The following is a 17,671-nucleotide window of genomic DNA, read 5'->3' on the forward strand; positions in this document are numbered from 1 at the left end:
CAGCACTGACACAGTCTTTTGTCACCACCATTTGTTCTCCTTCAACTGGATCTACACAGCCAACAGGAAAAATCCCTGTCAGAGCCAGTCCCACTGCAAAAATAGCTGCACCAGGTGGCAGTAAAATGACAATTCCTCATCGTCTAAGCGCTGACAAGTCACCATGGAGGAGCATTCCTCTGAAAGACTTTGCTCTCCAAGGAGTCTGATAGTAGGCAAGATGAAGACTCAAATCCTGCTTTTTTCCCCCTCTATATACACTGTGTATATATGTTCATGCAGACAGTTGCACAGATTTGTCAGCATGCAATACAAAACCACTTTATCTGCTTCTTATTTTTTTGTCAAACACTACTTTTTCTTTCTGAGCAAACACTGCCTGTATGCTGACCTCCTCAGCATCATCTTCATTATCCAGAAGTATTTAAGAATTTCAAGAGGAGCTTCCAGGCAACAACGATAATTTTTTTGACCACCAACAACATTGTGTTCATTAGAAACAATCTCTAGGGAGAATTGTGAGCTTTACCTATCATGACACAGGGCATCAGACAGCTCACTGCACTCCCACTAATCTAATGCATGACCTTCAAAACAAGTCCCTTCAGCAGTGTTACCTTGCTGCTGCATCTCACTTTCCGGCATTTTTCTCATCTTTTAATAGTATGTGGAGAAAAGACATGAGCATAAATCCATGCATGATGGCTCCAGAGATGACAAAATTGCTTTAAATAAATTCTAGCTTTTGGCTGGAATATACAGCCACACAACTGTACTGCACAACATCTCGTGCAGAAAGTCATACGCTCAAAGCAAGCAGCAAAACAAGGGGTTCCTTTAAGCCAAAAATATTTTGATTCTAACCGACAGCACTGTCTTTTTGTCTTTTGTATATGACAAACATTCTGTATTTCAATTCACCTCCGTGGCAGTATTGCTTTTTAAGGATTCTACTATGGTCTCACGTTGTTCACGGCCCCAGAAAAGAAAAAAAAAACAAACAACCCCCAAACAAACAAAAACCCGAACAAGCAAAACACATCAGAAATTACATCTGCTGAATGAGAAAAGCTGATTCTCTGTTTCGTTTCCTCCCCGCATTTCGTAATAACTGGCAGCTAATTCAACTCCTCCAGTAGTTTCTCAGGCATTAGGCTGGGTCACTAAGTGACAAGGCAGTCCTTGCCAGCAGCCACCTGAACGAAACACCGACTGTACCACTCACCCGAGTGTCATCTGCTGCCCCCACCCCACCCTCCACACACGCCCTCGGTGACACCACCAGGACCCGACGCCAAAGCGGAACTGCAAAGAAGAACATGAAACCGTTTCAAGCAGCTTAAAGAGAGAACTAAATTCCGCGCTGCCTCTCTGTAAAGACAGGCGAGAAATAGTTTACCAGAAATTTCCTCAAAGGAGAACGCTATAATCATGTTTCCTCAAGAACTTTAAGAGTATATATCTAGCATGTAATTTTATGCATCTTCCCGTATCCAGATTAAATTGTTCTGTGCCCAAACCCACTTTCTCTGTCCAAAATACAAAAACAAAACAACAAAAAAACCAAAACACCAAAACAACAACAACACCAAAACAAACAAAAAAAAAATCACAGGGAAAAAAACCTCTACTGTACCACGCAAACTCTTAATTTGCATAGTTAAAACTAAACATTAGTGTTTAATAATCAACTCCAAGAGCACTGAGCATTTTGGGAAGCCGGATTAAAGGGTTACTCAAGTAACTTTCACCACGAATTTTTGCAGGATGACTAATGAATTGCGAGCTGCAGTTCAGCCACAATCACAGCGAGTAACCTGAAGTCCCCCCCCCGACGGGGTACAGTACGTCTCAGGAAGTTTAAAGGACTAAAAAGCATCATCTCGTGATGGAGCACATATATTCAGGGCCAATTCTGGCAAAAACGTAATTTTCCCCCTTTCAGCTTCACCGAAGTCCACGTTATAGAGCCACTATCTCAGCACTACACTGTAGCGCAGAATCCTAGGGTTTGGCAGATATTAATAATTAACCTACTGGGTTGCAGCCCGCTAACGAGCTGAGATGAGCCGACACGAGCCGAGCCCAGGAGCTGTGCGGGTCTCCCCGCTCCGCACCCGGCGGGCGCTGCCCTCCCCTCCAGCCAAGGAGCGGATTGCAGCAGCACCCAGCACTGCAGCACTGGGCTTTCTCCGCGAAAAGCTCACGGCTTCAGCACCAACTCCGCCCTCCCCACGTTTAAATAAATTAAAAAAAAAATTAAAAAAAAAAAAAAAAAAAAAAAAAAAGGCAAACGACGACAAAACATACGGTGGGGCTGAGCTGGATTAAGTTTCATCCATGCCAGCGGATCGTGCCTCTTCTTCCCCGCCTTTCCTCTCGCCTGGTTTGGGCTGCAACATGTGCCGGCCGCCGGTGCTGCCCGTGCGCCCGCGTGGTGTAACCCCACCCTCCCAGCGCCCGGCACCTCCCGCTCGGGGGGGGGAAAAAAAGCGAACCAAAAAACCCCCAAGCCCTAAGGAAAAAAAAAAAAACAAACCAAAAACAAAACAAAACCCACGACAAAACAAAACATCAAATTCCGAGTAAATGCAGGTCTGCGAGCGTTCGCCTTTCCGCCGCCCGCTCACAGCGGTCAGCGCGCAGATAAAGCGAGGGGGCTGCGAGGAAGGAAAACCTCGCGACCTGGAAAACCAGGGGAGGTAAAAATTAAGTTAAAAAAATGATTTTTTTTTTTCAATTTCCCCTCGCCCCGTCCCTCCTAAGCTCCTCTCGCAGCCGGCAGCCGAACCTCCCCCCGCAACCCTCCCCGCACGTACCTTGCCCGGCAGCCGCGGGTCTCGGCCGGGGATGTTCCTGCCGCCGCCCCCGCCTCCACCATGCTTTTGTCCGCCCGCGGGGCTGCCCCTCGCCGCGGGGCTCCCGCCCCCGGCCCGCCGCCCTGCCCTGGCCCCGCCGGCCCCCGCACCTGAGGGGCGATGCCGGGGCGGCGCCGCGGAGGGGGCTCGTCCCGTCCCGTTCCGCCGCCGCCGCCTCCTCCCCCGCGGGGACGGGCGCTCACCGCCCGCTCCTCTCTCCCCTCAGGGCCGGCCGCGCCTGAGGTGCGAGAGCCCGCGGCGGGCGGAGCGGGGCCGGGGCGCGGAGCCGGACGCGAGGGGGAAGCGCACCCGCGGCGGGGCGGGGGCGGGCGGGGCCGCGCCCTCCTCACTTGTTGCCCTGTGGCGGAGCCGGGCGCGCGCCTTCCCGCGCGGGCGCGCGCACCGCCCGCCTGCGCCGCCGCCGCCGCCGCCTCCTCTCCCCCCCCCACCTCCAACCCCCGCCAGGCGCCGCCGCGGCCGCACCGCGCGCTGCAGGCGGGGGGCGGGCGGGGGCGAGGCACTGAGCGTCGCGCTCTCGCCGCGGCCCCGCCCACCAGCCCGGTCGGCGGCGCAGCGGGTTGGCGGAGAGCGCGCGGCGCGCGCCCCGCGGGCCCGGGCGGGGCACGTGAGCGGTGGGCGGGCACGGGGGGCCCCCGCGGTTGCCGGACGGCCGCGTCCCTAAGGAGACGCGCGGGCGGGCGGAGCTGCCTTCCCCACCCTGCTCCTTCCCACCGCCACCCCGCCCCCGTCCCTGGGGCTCCGCGGGGCCGCCCCCGAGCCCAGCCGGTAAAACGAGACGGTATTTACCTCAAAAAACGTGGGTTTTTTTGTGGGACGAGCGAGGGGAAGGAGGTGTCGCCCCGGACATCACCGCGCTGCCGTTCGCCTTTCTGCCGGGCCAGGTGCTGCTCCCTCCCTATGGAAACAGCCCCGAGCCGGGCACCCTCCTCCTCCCGGGGGGGGTGGCCCCGGGTGACACCTCCCTCCTGCTCGGATGGGGTGTTTTGCAGCGAGCTCTGTCTGTGTGGGCATCGCCCTACCTCACCTTTTGGCAATTTTCCTTTTTTTTTTTTTTTTTTTTTTCCCACACGGCATCAGCCCCTCATCCATGCTGGAAAATGCCGTTCCACGTGATTTTGTTTTTTTTTTTTTTTCTCTTAAACGTTCCTCCTTTTTAAGCCAGGTAATTGCAGCTGGCCCACCTTTACGTGGATCGTCTTCAAAGCTTTTGTCACCGAGACCAGGAGGGAGGAGAAAATGAGTGTTTTAGGCTGTCGAGGCTTCCCTGAGTAAATAAGTTTCTGAGAATTTCCGATTTTGGAGATTTGCCTTCTGGGCTGATACTAATCACTCATGACTCATTCATTAGTAACCCTCTTTATTTTTTGTGTTGTTCTTTGCTTACTAAGCTGATGAGACTACAAATCCTAGCCAAACGTCCCTGCTGAAACAAACTAAAGGAATCTCTTTAAGACCTGGGATGCTGACTGAAATAAAACATAAAAATGTGTGCTGCTACAGCAAAGAGTGGAGTCTTCAGTCTTGGACAGATCAATAGCAACCAGCAGTTCTCACGGACGTGAACCTCACAGCTTTTTGTCCTGTACAGGGTGAAAATGAACACATGCCAATTTGTTTCTATTTTTAGCACCTGCATTCTGAGTCCAGTATAAGGAGAGGCCCAACCAAAGGAATTATCTCAATGTCACCTGGCACAATCACTTAAAAGCTGTTTTCACTGCAAAGGGAGTTATAAGGATGTCCCCGTGATCCACGAAAATACACACTGATGCACTTCCATTTTACAGCACTCATTTTCCCCAAGACTCACATCAGCACAAGCTGATGTGCACAGCCATAAACACAACTGGTTTGGCAAACATCACGAGTACCCACAGCACATACTGAGCTCCCCATACTCTGCCAATGAATGCCAGTGGAAAACCTGCAGTGAGACATTTGGAGCTGCTCTTGAAATCTCTCAGGAGTCTGGAAGAAACGTCCCCATTCACAGTGCATTGGGAGAGACGTTGCATATTTCATTCCTCTTCAAATATTAATATATGTACTTCACGTTTGAGTAAAGCTGTCTTTTTCATCAACACAGAAAGATTACAGCAAAGGGAGGAATTACCCTAAATCAGCAAAGCATCATTGTCCATTAAGTAACACAGGGCTGGAAAGGAGAATTAAGTGTCTGGCAGCCAAGAGCTTGGCTCCATTACATGGGAGATTTCATAACAATATGTTTTGAGATCAACTAAAGAAAAAAAAAAGAAAACAAAGATCAACTATAGCAGTGTATCATGTAACACCGGGTGATAAGGAGCCTGGAAAAACACATTAAAGCTGAAAAGTTTGGAAAATGGTGAAATGGTCTGCTGTCTTTGGGGGAAAGACACTTCTCCCAGTCCCACACCCATGGCCGTGCCTGCTCCTCTGTAATCACACCGACTTAACTGGTCACGGGGCTGCATTTTGAAACCTTTGTGTGGGGGGGAGGTGTTTAAATCCAAATATATTCCCTGATGCAATTGGCAGCCTCGAGGGTTAGCTGAAAGGAGGAAAACACCTAGGACCAACATTGCCATGGAGCACAGCATGTTTTCAAACAGCTGCTTCACTGTGATGTCCCTGCTGTGCTCAGTGCAGCTACACCCCAAAAACACCAGCAAAGGGTGAGGCCGGAGCTCACTTTCCAGCCCTGCTCTCCCAAGCAGGCAGATCAACCTTCCCCAAATCCGTGAGTCAATACCAGGCAAAGCGTTAAGTCTGGGGAGTTTTCTTACTGATGCTGCCAATTAACAGGTCCTGGTTTGAGTACCAGTGAGCACAGCACTGTCCTGCACCTCATCCCGCTGCAATGGCGTGAAAACTGCTCCAGCTCTAAACTCAAATCTCCCCTGACAGTCATCAGGTTTAACAGTCTCATTAGCACAAACAACCCCACAAAGCAACTCTCTCCCCCATCCCATCCTGAGATGAGATCTGCAAAGCCTGAGAACCACTCCTTTCCTCCTGCCCCTCAAACTCTCACTGGGGGCCAGGACACCTACCCCTAAGTTCATGTCCCCACGGGGGTTTAGGGGACAAGTGGGCATGCTGGCTTAACAAAAGGCTCACCAACTCCTTTGCAAAGTGAGGGAGCAGGGAAGGCCATGTGGAAAGACAGCCTACCTTCTTTAAACCAGCCTCCTTCCTACACCCCTCTCTGCCTGTGCTGGCTAGTGCAGGGTCATGCTAAGCCCATGCCAGCACCCCATCTTGTTTAGAAGCACCTCAGCCACTTCAGATTCATATGTATTTTACTTTATTTATATATCTTTCTCCCTTTTTGGCAGGCCCTATCGCTTACAGCAAGCAAGGCAGGAAAAAGCAACACTGCCAAGCAAGGACACAAATCCACCCAATGTCCTGCCATCTTGTGTCATGACCTGATACAACCTTATCCATTAATTACTGAGGAACAGCTCCTACCAGCACCCAGATGTGCTGTTCCCAAGCTTTTGCTGTTGTTGTTGACATTGTTCATTTGACAGGGCCTGCTGAGAAAGAGGATTTGGTATCCAGCTATTGAGACAGGTAGTGCCAGAGTAAGGAGTAACTTCATAAAAATATACTTTTTAAAGCACTGACAATGAAGCAGACACTAATTACATCTTCCAGGGAGTACAGTCCCTAGGCCACCTCCAGCATGCACTGTAGGATGAAGCAGGACACAAGGGATCACATCTAAACACAGATGTACAACCTCTCCTGGATGGCCGGTTGTGTTTGGGTGGAGCTAAGGGAGGCCTGAAAAATGTGCTATTGAAGTTATTCTGCAGTTTGCTTCAATAGAAGAAGCAGGATTTTCATGTTTCAGGTCTGTAAAGCTAAGCTTTATGACGGACACAGTAGTAAATTGTTGCTCTTTTTTTTTTTCCTCTCCTGAGAAAGAAAGCAAATGCTTCTGATTGCAGCAACTTTAATTTGGTCTGAATCTGGAATAACTATTTTGCCTACATATTCAAAAATACCACCTTCACTCAGCATCATGATTAGATGCAGTGTACAGCCCTTGTCAGGGAGTTGCAGGGCACCAAACGTTTCCCAGTAGCAGGTTACAGGGAAGTTGTGTGTTCAGGGCATTAGATGTTATATCACTTGGTGACACAAATTCTTCTTGCCTGAGGTTTTTCACAGGTAGGACGATGTGCATGACAGCCAGAAAAGAGAATCTTTTAAAAGGATTCAGTTCTCACTTTTTATCAAGTTCAGAATAGTTTCTGGGGTTTTTTTCCAGGCTATTTATTCATAGCAATTGGGTTCACTGTTAATAAAAGCTGACCTAGGGACTGCTGCATTTACATTTATGGAAATGACTATGTACATTGGCCTTTTCTCTAGCATTTGCCTGTTAATTAATAATTGGTACATTGCCAGGAGCAAAGGAGAAGTAGGAATGAGTCTCAGGTTATAAAACCTTCAAGGTTATCTTGCTCTCCCTGTTCCACTGCAGCAAAGCAAGAGCAAGAAGTCAGACAGAGCCAGGCTGCTGAGAGATGGGGACCAGCCTCAGGGCACTCGCTCCAGGGGGCCATGTGCTGCATTCCTGGGGGAGCCACATCACAGCACGTCCCATCCCACATCTCTCAGTCATTGCAGTGGCTGCAGGCACGTCCTGTCCTCCCCCAGCTACTGGAAAGCAGCAGGCACAGGATTTTCCTGCTTGCAGCCACCCTTGTGAACACGGTCGGCTCATCCCCCACAGCAGCTTTCCACAAGGGACCAGCACTCATCCCATTGGAAACACTGACTAGCTCCTTTCCACAGGGAAAAGGACTGGCAGTCATTTACATTATGGAAGTGCTCGTCCCAGACCCCTCACACCACATCCAGTAATATTACTGACATCTCAGCCCCTGCTCCAAAACTCACCACCTTGGCTGAAAATACTGCTGGCTGCAGGCATACATCTATTGGAATGATTCCCAACCTCCCTCTTGTAAATAGTCATTTGGTTTTCCTGAGTCAAAGCCCTCCCATAAGGCCAGTGCAGCTGGCCTTTTCTGTGATGGACCAAAGCTTATCCAGGACACAGATCTGTCTGACTTTTGTGGACAGAACAGCGTGGCTGGAGGACACTTGGAAATCGTGGGACTAACCTGAGTGTGCTTCTGTGACCAAAGAGGATAAGAACAGGAGATAAGATGTTAAAATTTAAATAATAACAGGAGCCTAAAGATTGCTCCTGTGGCATGTGAGCACTTCAGCAGCAATAAGAACAAAATAAAAAAGCAAAGACGACATGCAATTGGAGCTGGAGCATCTCAGTCCCTCCAGGAATGAATCTGTTTCTTCCTACCCAAATGCTTGAGCCTGTAATTCAAACAAGCAAAGAGCCTCTTCCGGGGTAGGCAGCGTTTGTCAGCAAGTCATGCCAGCGACATGAACACAGCATTTCAGTGGTCTCCTCACACAGTCATCATTTTCCCCACCTTCTCCCCCTGCCACACTCTTGCAAACCAGCACAGCCAGAGCAGCTTCTACAGAGATGTTCTGCCCCACCTCCCTTTGCTTTTGTTCCTTGGTGAGATGGGGGAGATGTGGCTGGTAGGTTCAGCTTTGGTAAAACCACCCGAGTTGAAGAGATTGGCACATCCATCCATGTGCTTCAGAGCACCACTTTTTTCTTCTGGAGCGTTGCAGTTTGCTGTACAGGGAAAGCAGGACAGGATAGAGATTGTGGAAAGAAACTTGCCCCTGCTATGCTGTGTGCTGTCATTTGCAAGCTGTGGACAGAGCTGCCTTGTGCTCATATTGATTCACATTTACCAAAAATAATTACTCCCTGAGCTGCTTGGATTAAAGTCAGTGTTTCCCTACTCTAGAAGGACATACCTGCCTTTTTCAGACAAAGGCTGCAGTAACTAACACTGGTTTCCTCCAAGTGGGGTTCCTTTTGCTTGCAAACAGAAGGCACAGCAGTGCAGAGTGCAGGCAAGAGGACGAAGAAGAATCTACTTGAAATTCAATTGCTATACTAGCAGAAACTGAACAGTAATTATTCGGAAAAAAAAAGCAAAAAAAGCACGTACTGTGTATAAAACATCCTTTTTTGTGTTCTGGAAACATGAGCTCCTTACACCTCTCCTTCCCTCAGCTCAGAGGCTTCCCACAGTGTTTTGCAGAAAGACCTGAAGAGCTGTAAAACTGAAGAAGCTGCAGCTGAGCCTCTTCAAAGGTGAGAAAGCTATTTACACTTGGGAGAAAATGTACTGGACCCACTTCAGCTGAACTGCTTCTGCTTTGCTTTTATTTTTTAGCAGATGCAGTTTTAAGCACCAGCAAAATCTCAGATGTGGGAAAACTGCCAGTCCTCACATGTCACCTAGATTTTTTTTAAATCATCTTGACTTCAGGCATCTCCTGGATGAGGCTCCTCTGTGTGATTTCCCTTGGACTCCCACAGTGCCAGCTTGGGTAAGGCAATTCCAGTTAAAACCACCCCTCTATCTGGGAGGGTGCTGACACCCAAGCTGGCTGTTTCTGGGTGGCAAAGGAATCTACGCCAACACCGTGCGCAGGAGGTTTTTCAGGACACTCCCAACCTCTTGGCAAAGCACTCACACCTGCTACCAGAGCGAAATCCTGCTCAGCCCATGGGAGTTGCAGACCAGTGGCAGAGGCACAGAGTGTTTTGTCACTGGGCTTGGGGCTGGCACTCCTCACTGAGAGCTCCTCAGAGGTCTTTTCCAACCTATTTGATTCTGTGATTCCTTCTTTGGATGGCATGAGCAGAAGCGTCTCCAAAACCAGGGTGGAGAGAGTGGCTCTGTCTCGGGAGCTTCATTCTTACAGCTGCAGGGTTGGGGTGGGACCTAACTGGGCTGTTTTGGAGCACGCTCCAAGGCACTCATCAGGCCCTATGCAGAAGGAGATTTGTGCCAGTTCTCTGGGGTCAAAACAGCAGTTGCAAGCCCTGGTTTCAGCTCTGCTACTGCCTGCAGCCTCTGTGTCAGCTCTTAGGTGCAGGGACCTGGCCAGCACATTGGGTGCCCGGCATGCAGACCACCCTGAGGCCTCACTCCCAGCTCAGAAGTCCCTGTCCTGCACCATCTGGCTTCTGATGGCTTCTCCCAGGCAGTCATCTGATTTCCCCCAGGACCTGCAGTTCTCCTGTAACCTTTTCACATGTATTTATGCTCCTAAAAGCCACCTCAGAGGCCACAGGCAATTTGCTGTGCCACAGTGCTGACTTACACACACTCATTACTACCCAGCCCACATTACACTGAGCCCACCTGCAGTGCAGGATGTGGCCCCCTGCATATCTGAATTACAATATGTCAAAGAAGGAGATCAGAAAGCTTCTTGTTATTGTAGGATCTGCAGATAAACTTCAGAAATAAAAAAAAACCAGGACAATGGGAAATTAAATAATCCACATATCTAGTTTTAATATTTAGACTCATACCTATGGGTTACTGAAAAATGACATAGAGGGGAGATGCCTCCCACATTATGGGCTGGGATCAGCAACATAATCAGAGTAAATGAAGGGTTTTCCTCATGCTGCTTGATGGAGAAATGCCCCTGACATGGATGTGCTCACTATAAATAAATAAAACTTCAGAAACCAGCACACAGCACAGATGAGATCTTGCCTCGTAAATTAGTAAACCACTGCCCCATGTACACAATTGCTGCAGGTTTTGTGCCTGATCCTGTACATATTTAACCTCCCCCATGTAAATAGTCCTCTGGAGTTAATGGAGCTGTGCTAATTTGCAATGGCTGGGGATTAAGCCGTTGGGGTTAAGCATTTCTGCCAGCTCTGATTGCAGCATGCTGTAGTTACCGGGCTGTAGGATGACTCAGAGGTGTTCCTGTGCTCTGGGGAAAAAACACCCATGGCCATTACACCATCTCTCCAGCAGCCCTGCAACGCAGCCCAGGTACAGCACTTGCCCTTCCCTCAGACAGAGAAATCCGGCTCCTGCCCTGCGCAGGCGGGTGCAGACATTCCGTCTGATGATGCAATGTAAAGTTAATTTCTTTCTTTCTTTCTCACTGGGTATGTACCAATGTTTTTCAAAGACTATTTCACTACTATTATGCTGCTTGCAAGCATCTTAATTTAAATCCCATTACAGATGCATCAAGGCAAAATGATCTATCCACAGCTGAAATAATAAACTGGAGTGAAAACATCCTTGGGCTGTGAGAGGCTAGAACAAGCACTAATTGAAATGTATAAACTTACATAACATTATTTATAGAAAGGAGCCCAGTTGTCAAAGGCCCTGAGAGAGCTGCAACATGGGAATGTTTGTCCTCCTTGCAAAGAAAAATTAATTATGTAAGTTTATAAATTCCAGTTGCTTTGCTTGCTCATCTCCTTATGTGCCTAAGGACTGCCTGAAAGGTATTTATGGTTCCCAGCCACTGCTTCTTGATGGCATTTTTTTAACCTTATACTTCTGCATACCATTGCCTTGCAGGATCTTGGAACAGGGGATTAACTTTACACGCTGTGTTCCTCGGCCGTAGAAAAATGCAGATTTGTTCTGAGATTCTGCAGTGGTGAGTTTATTTTAAGGATGCCTAGATGAGGCCAGAGCTCACCAAGCCACCACATATTTTGCAGAGGGTGGTGGGGTGGCTGCTGTGTTTTGAGAGTACAGGGAGAGGCCTGAACCACTCACAGGTGGCTGGGATCAAACAGGCACCTCTGTCTGCTTGAGCCTGCCATCTACTTCTGATGCAGCTTTGCTTATTTGTTTCTTTAGCTGCCAGGAACAGAGATGCCATGAAGACTCTAATGCCAGAAATGGTTTGATTTACAAGGCAGGAAAAGTGCCACTTATTACTAAAATGCACTATATCATGTAATTTCCTGGTAGTGCTGTATCAGCCAAGGCTGCCAACTGGCCAGAAAGCTCAGGAAGTATGGCAGAAAAATTACATATCATCAAACCCAAATGATTGTTTCCTCCCATGCTCCTCTCAGAAACACTATGGCTTTGAGTTTTGTGCTGTGATCACTGATTTTCTCCCATCCACCCCTGTAAATGTCTCTCCTTAAGGGTCTGAGACCCTTGCTGGCATCCAAAAATGCCATTTACTCCATTATCCGGTATTGTGTATTCTCCAATACCATCTCATTACAAGAGCTAATGGCTGAGTGCTGGAGCTGCAGCGCTGTGGCCACTAAGTGAATTAAAATGCAAGCTCCAAGTCACCTGCACGCAGGGGGAATGAGAAACAGGAAGATGTCTTTGGAGAAATATTTCTTACCTCCCAGTTGACAGATGTCCTCTGACAGCTTTGCATTTCAGGGACCTCCCCTTGGGTCCTGCTTGCTGCGATAACCCCAAGGACCACCTGCAAAATGCCCCAAGGTCAAACCCCCCCACGTGGGCTCTCCATCCCCAGCTGCCCGGGCCCACTCCCTCTCACATGCTTCCAAACCTGTTCTCCTGCAATTTCTTGCATTGCAAGATCTGCCTTGCTACCACTAAAAGGAAGGAGGAAGGGCAAGGCATCTGGGGACTTGACCTTGGGAACGATCAACCCCATTACATCTGGGAGGAAAGTTTCACAGCAGCAGCCTCTACTGCCCATGATTTTGTGCTTGGACAACAAGCTCAGGTGATATCCCAAAATAGTACTTCCCAAGTGGTGCTGGCAGTTCAGAGGTGGATTTGCACCAGGTGAGGCTGTAGCTGCATCCCTCTTGCCACCTTTTCATGGGAGGTGACACACCATGTCCTCTGTGGCCCTGGGGATCACCCACAGGATTCATGCTACCAGGAAAAGGCATCTTTGTTGGTGTATGTATGTCCTTGTTGAGGAGAGGGGGGGACCCATCCACAGCTTTGGCAAGGACTGGCTGAACCAGTGTGACCTGTGTGAGTAGAAAGAGCTGTATTTTGCTGCACTGAGAGGAGAAAGCGCTGATGGTGACGGCTGCCTGTCCCCCTTTTATCTCCTGCCACAACCAGGGAGAGCCAGGAGTGCAGTTCTACCCTCCACGTTGGATTAAATGACACCCCAAGCCACACTTCCCTGGGATTTGGGAATAATTTAAGAGGCCCAGCTTCAAGGTGAGGAGTCACCGTCTGTTATTCCAGCTGCAAGCCACATGAAACGTAACGCATTAAAAAGTCGTCAGTGGCTACTGCAAAGGACCACTGCATTCCCCATCTTAGAAAGGCTCCCTCTGTTCCCAGCACTGAGCACCTCTTTATAAATATTTGGATCGAATGAATAAACTGTTGAAATGCCCCAGAAGGAGAAGAAAACATTTCTGTGAGCAACGTACGGCAAGTGTGAGTCTTTGGGTAAAACTTTTTGGAGCATCTACAAACGGTCAGTAAATATTTAAATCAGGAAATCTCCTCAGAAAAATGATTTATTTTATCAATATGTAGCAAAGAACTGACATACAGGAAAGAAAATCTCTCAAAATATCGACCAGTTTATCAAAAAGTTAAAGCACAATAAGATGGGGAGGTCATGGGCTCCGGCAAAATCCTTCCCCCGTGGAACACAACAGGAGCGCGAAATGTTAATATTTACACTTGCAAAAAGGGCCTGTAAGAAATAAATAAAAAAATGTAAAATGAAACAAAGTAACCTGGATAATGGGAAAGTAAATCAACACCAATATAAAATAAATATGCCTCATCATCTGCCGCTTTCCAAGGCCCAAAGCATTATGAAATACAGCACTTGCTTGGCTTGGATTTGGAAAAGAATGGTGTGCCTAAACCATTATTTTTTTCAAAATACAGATACGCCTAGAAAAGTACTTAAAAAATTTATCAGTTCTGGGCATATGCAGACCAAGAAAGAAGAAAACTGTGCTAAGAGTAATTGTCTTGCCAAGCAGAGATTGGATGCAGGGCTTGCCAATTGTGTAACGTGATTGAAGGCGGCAGGACTTGCAGATATTTTAGGGAGCACCAGATCATACAACGAGTGGCAACTTGGAGGAATGCCCAGAGAAGAAGGAGCGATAGCAGGAGTAAATTGCAGGGCGTTTTAGCAGTGCAAAAGGTGACATGTAAGGAAGAACAAGCTGAAGGTTGCAACAACCATGCAGTGGCTGCTTGTGAGTCTTCAGTGAGAGGCAGCAGAACTCAGGATGGGCTGCACATCACATGTAGGGTGAGTCATCGGGAACATGGTGCCAGAGCTGCAGCAGCTGCCTTTGCTCACCGCAGGGCAAATGCACTGTGGCTTCTGCATGTTGTCACTCAGGAAACTGCCGGCAGAAGTGGGGCAGGAGGAAGCTGACGGTGCCACTGGGTGCTGTCCCCTGCCCCGGCAGTATCTTCCCAGACACTCCCTGCCCGGCCTCTGCCAACACGATGCAGGTTAGATTAAAGACCCAGGCTTTGATTGAAACCAAGCTTGCCCCAGCCACGTGGTAGTTCCCCTACAAGTGGTTTTTAGTTGTTAGTAAACCAGGGGGCAGGCAGGCACAGCTGCAGGGGGGCAGGCATGAAAGGCAGCTCTCTAAGGTTAAGGATGTTGGAGCGTAGCAGGAGTGGTGTCCCAGCTCCTTCCCTGGCTGCTTTTGAGGATTAGGCAGAGAAACAAACCCCTCTCAGATGGGACTCGGGCAGGTGCCCTCCTTCAGCCTTTCTTCCTGCTGCTTCCCCATCTCCCTCACTTTCCTCCTCTGGCTGTGCTGAGCTGTTCAGTCCTTGCTGTAAAGCTACAAACTGCCTGACAGGCTCGATTTGGGGCACGCTGTCATGTGGCTGCTTCACTGAAGGAAGGAGGAAGAGGAGAAGGAGGCGAGAGCCCCAGTGTCACACCGGCTTAGTGCACAGACACAGGTGCCAGTGTCATGGCAGGAAGCAGTGGTTTCCAAAACTGGATGAGACCACTATGGCCAACAGGGCTGTACTGGGATGTCTCTTGGCTGGATCCATGCAGGAGGCAGCATCCACGTGTGGCCCCAGCCACTGCAGGAGCTGCCTGGCCACGCATGCAGGCTAAGTCTGGTATCTGGGCTTTGGGGGTGGAATATGAAATCTCTCCTGAAGTGCACAGGCAGGAGCTCTCACTTGCCAACACCACAGAGATATTTAGCAGGACCATAGATAGCAAGTGACGTCTGTGAATCTTAACAAAAGCCATGGGTGATTGTGCCTTTCACTCAAGAAAGTGAGTGGCATCAGAGGCCTTTCATCTCCTCCAAGTTCAGCTGAAAGAGGCCAATAGGTTCAAAACACTGTAGGCAGGGACAGATGGATGGACACACACAGACCATCCCAGTAGGAAGGAATGGTCCTGCTAAAGGAGCAAATCTGTCCTCTGTGCCCCAGCAGCAGCGGAGGATTACAGCAGTCTGGGGAAGCACAGCATCCTCTTTCCCTCCCTACATCCAATTTTGTGAAGCAGGAATGATTTTGCTGCCCAGTGACATCTTTGCCCTCACAAAGGGGTGAGCAGAGTGCAGTCCTCAACACACTCAGCTATTTTTTTTTTTTTTTGCACAGTAGTTTACCAAGATCCACCAAGAAGAAAATGTGGATCATTAGATATTCAGTGGAGGGAGGATTAGGAAGAGAGAGAAGCATCCACCCATAAAAATGTACCCCTTTTTAACTTCACACCTCAACTAGGGAAGTATCCAATGTCTTAAATGTCCCCAAGATTTTTTGCCTCAGCCTCCTTGCCTTGTTAGCCATTCCACATATTTATATTCTTTGCATGAAATAATACTTCCTGACATCTGTTCCCAGTTTGTGTCTCTTTAATTTCCATTTATAGCACATTTTCCTATCCTCTGACCATGTTAAAATAAAACAATAAGTATGTTTGACACAGTGCAAGTTACTTAAGAACATGATCCTTCTCTGACCTTAATCTTTTTTTTTTTTTTGTAAACTAAACTGCTCTAAAACACAGAAAACATTTTAATGAACTTTGTTGAAAATGGAAAGCTCAGAGAGTCACAAACCACTCATTTCATGCCAGTGACGCAGCCAGTGACCAGTGTGAGAATCAGTTGGTGGTTACAGACCAGTTCCTCTCTCACAAGTTATCTGCTGAAGGCATGTGGGGAAATCGAGATGCTGTGGGCTGTGCAGTCCCTCCACGAGACAGAGGGGAGAACCAGGTGGCTCCAAGAGACAAGGCGGCAGCAGGACAGGCACAGGGAAAGGAAACGTTAATTCCCTGGGCAGTGACACAAATTGGCTCGAGTGGTGCTTTCCCTTCTGACCAGGCAGATGGGAAAAGGTGCCCTTCCCTTGCTCTGAAGAGATTTTGCGTCCAAGTACAATCTGGCAACTCCACAAGCAATAAATTCACAAGGAGAAGCAATGAGGAGTACTTTAGTTATGGCACCAGAACATTTTATGTTGTCATCTCTATCTTGGTGCAAGCCCTCAGTATAATTTCAGCTCAGGAGGAGGTTGCTTGCAAAGCTAATATAAAATGGGAAGAATCAATGCAGCCTCCAACCAAATGTGTGTGCAAACCTTCTGGTTAAGTAACAGAGCAAACCAGTGAGGCAGTATCCTCCCCCTTTCACGGACCAGCAGGCAGCTCTCCTGTAGGGACCCTCGTTCTCTGTGCGAGTGTCAGCCTGCCCAGACAGCCCCTCCAGTTCCTCCTGCACCAAAAAGGCAGTGAAGTGTGGTCAGACCCCCTGCTAAGACACAGATGACAAGATTGCACCCCTGGACAGAAACACATGACACTGAAAACACTCCTGTGAGGCCTCTTTCCCTGGGAGGGCAGCAGCTGCTCTGCAGTTACGACAGAGATGTGGGCACCCACAACTGCCCAGAGCCACAGCAACCTGGGCAGTGCAGACCGTGGTGCTGCTTATCTGCCCCTGCGTTCAGCTTTCTTCACACAACTGTTTTATTCATGGGGCCTGCCAGGTTGCAAAGGGCATTTTCCTTTTACCCACATTCCAAGCTGAACATGCACACACACACTAGAAACTCTGGGTTTAATCTGAGGCTTTCCGAGGTCAAAACAAACCATGACAAACAGGACTAAGAGCAGCCAAGTTAAACTGTGCTCTGACAAAGCACTGGCCTCTCAAACACACCGTGCAGCTCGGCGCCAGGGCTGCACCACTACAGCTCAAGAGCCAAGAAGGCTGATGAGGGTGGACGGTCCTTGGGGAAGCACATCAGAAGTGGCTTTGAAGGATCGCCAGAAGTAGCTGGATCAGGTGATCTGCACATGCAGGAGGACTGCTCCTCTTGGGAAACCAGCACCTCCCACTGCCCTACAGACGCTCCCCTGATTGTCCCCTGGCTCCCCACAGCACCGGGAAGGTCTCACTGGACAGGCCAGCCAGGTTGTCCAACTCACACCCTTGGGAACCACTTAATCCTCAGCAGCACAGGGACTCCCCTTTACGGAAATGCGCGTTTGTGTCTCTGCTCCCTGAACTCGCTGCACTTCATCTGCTCTCCCGGGCTTTAAGCTCTAAGCAGACAGAGTTCACGCAGGTGGATTTGTCCTATAAAGCCCATGGTTTGGAAGGATAAACATGAGTACCCCCTAATCTGCCTGTTTCTTCTGCTCATTTCTCTCCTGTCACAACGGGCCAATTTACCTTTGCTGTTCATCCAGCCCAGCATTTACAGCATCTGGAAGACTCCAAAATTGACTGAGGGGTAAATGAGAAAAGCTGTGCTACATTCTAAGGCTTGGTTATGCAAAGCTTTGTGCAAACAATGTTGCTGCTACCTTGGTGAAGAGGCCAGGAGGAGTGGATGAGAAATCTTCACAGTGTGACTCAGCCCATGTCTGGTTGTGAATGCATCATCCACTTATAATTTAAC

At 48.9% G+C, this 17,671-nt stretch overlaps 1 protein-coding gene across 4 annotated transcripts in view; it reads right to left on the minus strand.

Annotated features, from left to right (window-relative positions):
• B3GNT2 (UDP-GlcNAc:betaGal beta-1,3-N-acetylglucosaminyltransferase 2) overlaps nt 1-17,671 on the minus strand; it is a 79,862-nt gene that overhangs the window by 13,210 nt on the left and 48,981 nt on the right. Inside the window, exon 1 of one of the 4 annotated variants that reach the window (XM_064647709.1) lies at nt 3,666-3,781. The exons of 1 other annotated variant lie outside the window; for it this stretch is intronic. The gene's annotated coding sequence lies outside the window, so the exon portion shown is untranslated. Of the gene's footprint in view, nt 1-2,310; nt 2,449-2,819; nt 3,280-3,665; nt 3,782-17,671 lie in introns of those variants that run through there. 2 more of the 4 variants (XM_064647707.1, XM_064647708.1) reach the window with 2 other exon arrangements.

This window comes from Pseudopipra pipra, chromosome 3 (assembly GCF_036250125.1).
Source record: "Pseudopipra pipra isolate bDixPip1 chromosome 3, bDixPip1.hap1, whole genome shotgun sequence".
Lineage (NCBI taxonomy): Eukaryota > Metazoa > Chordata > Aves > Passeriformes > Pipridae > Pseudopipra > Pseudopipra pipra.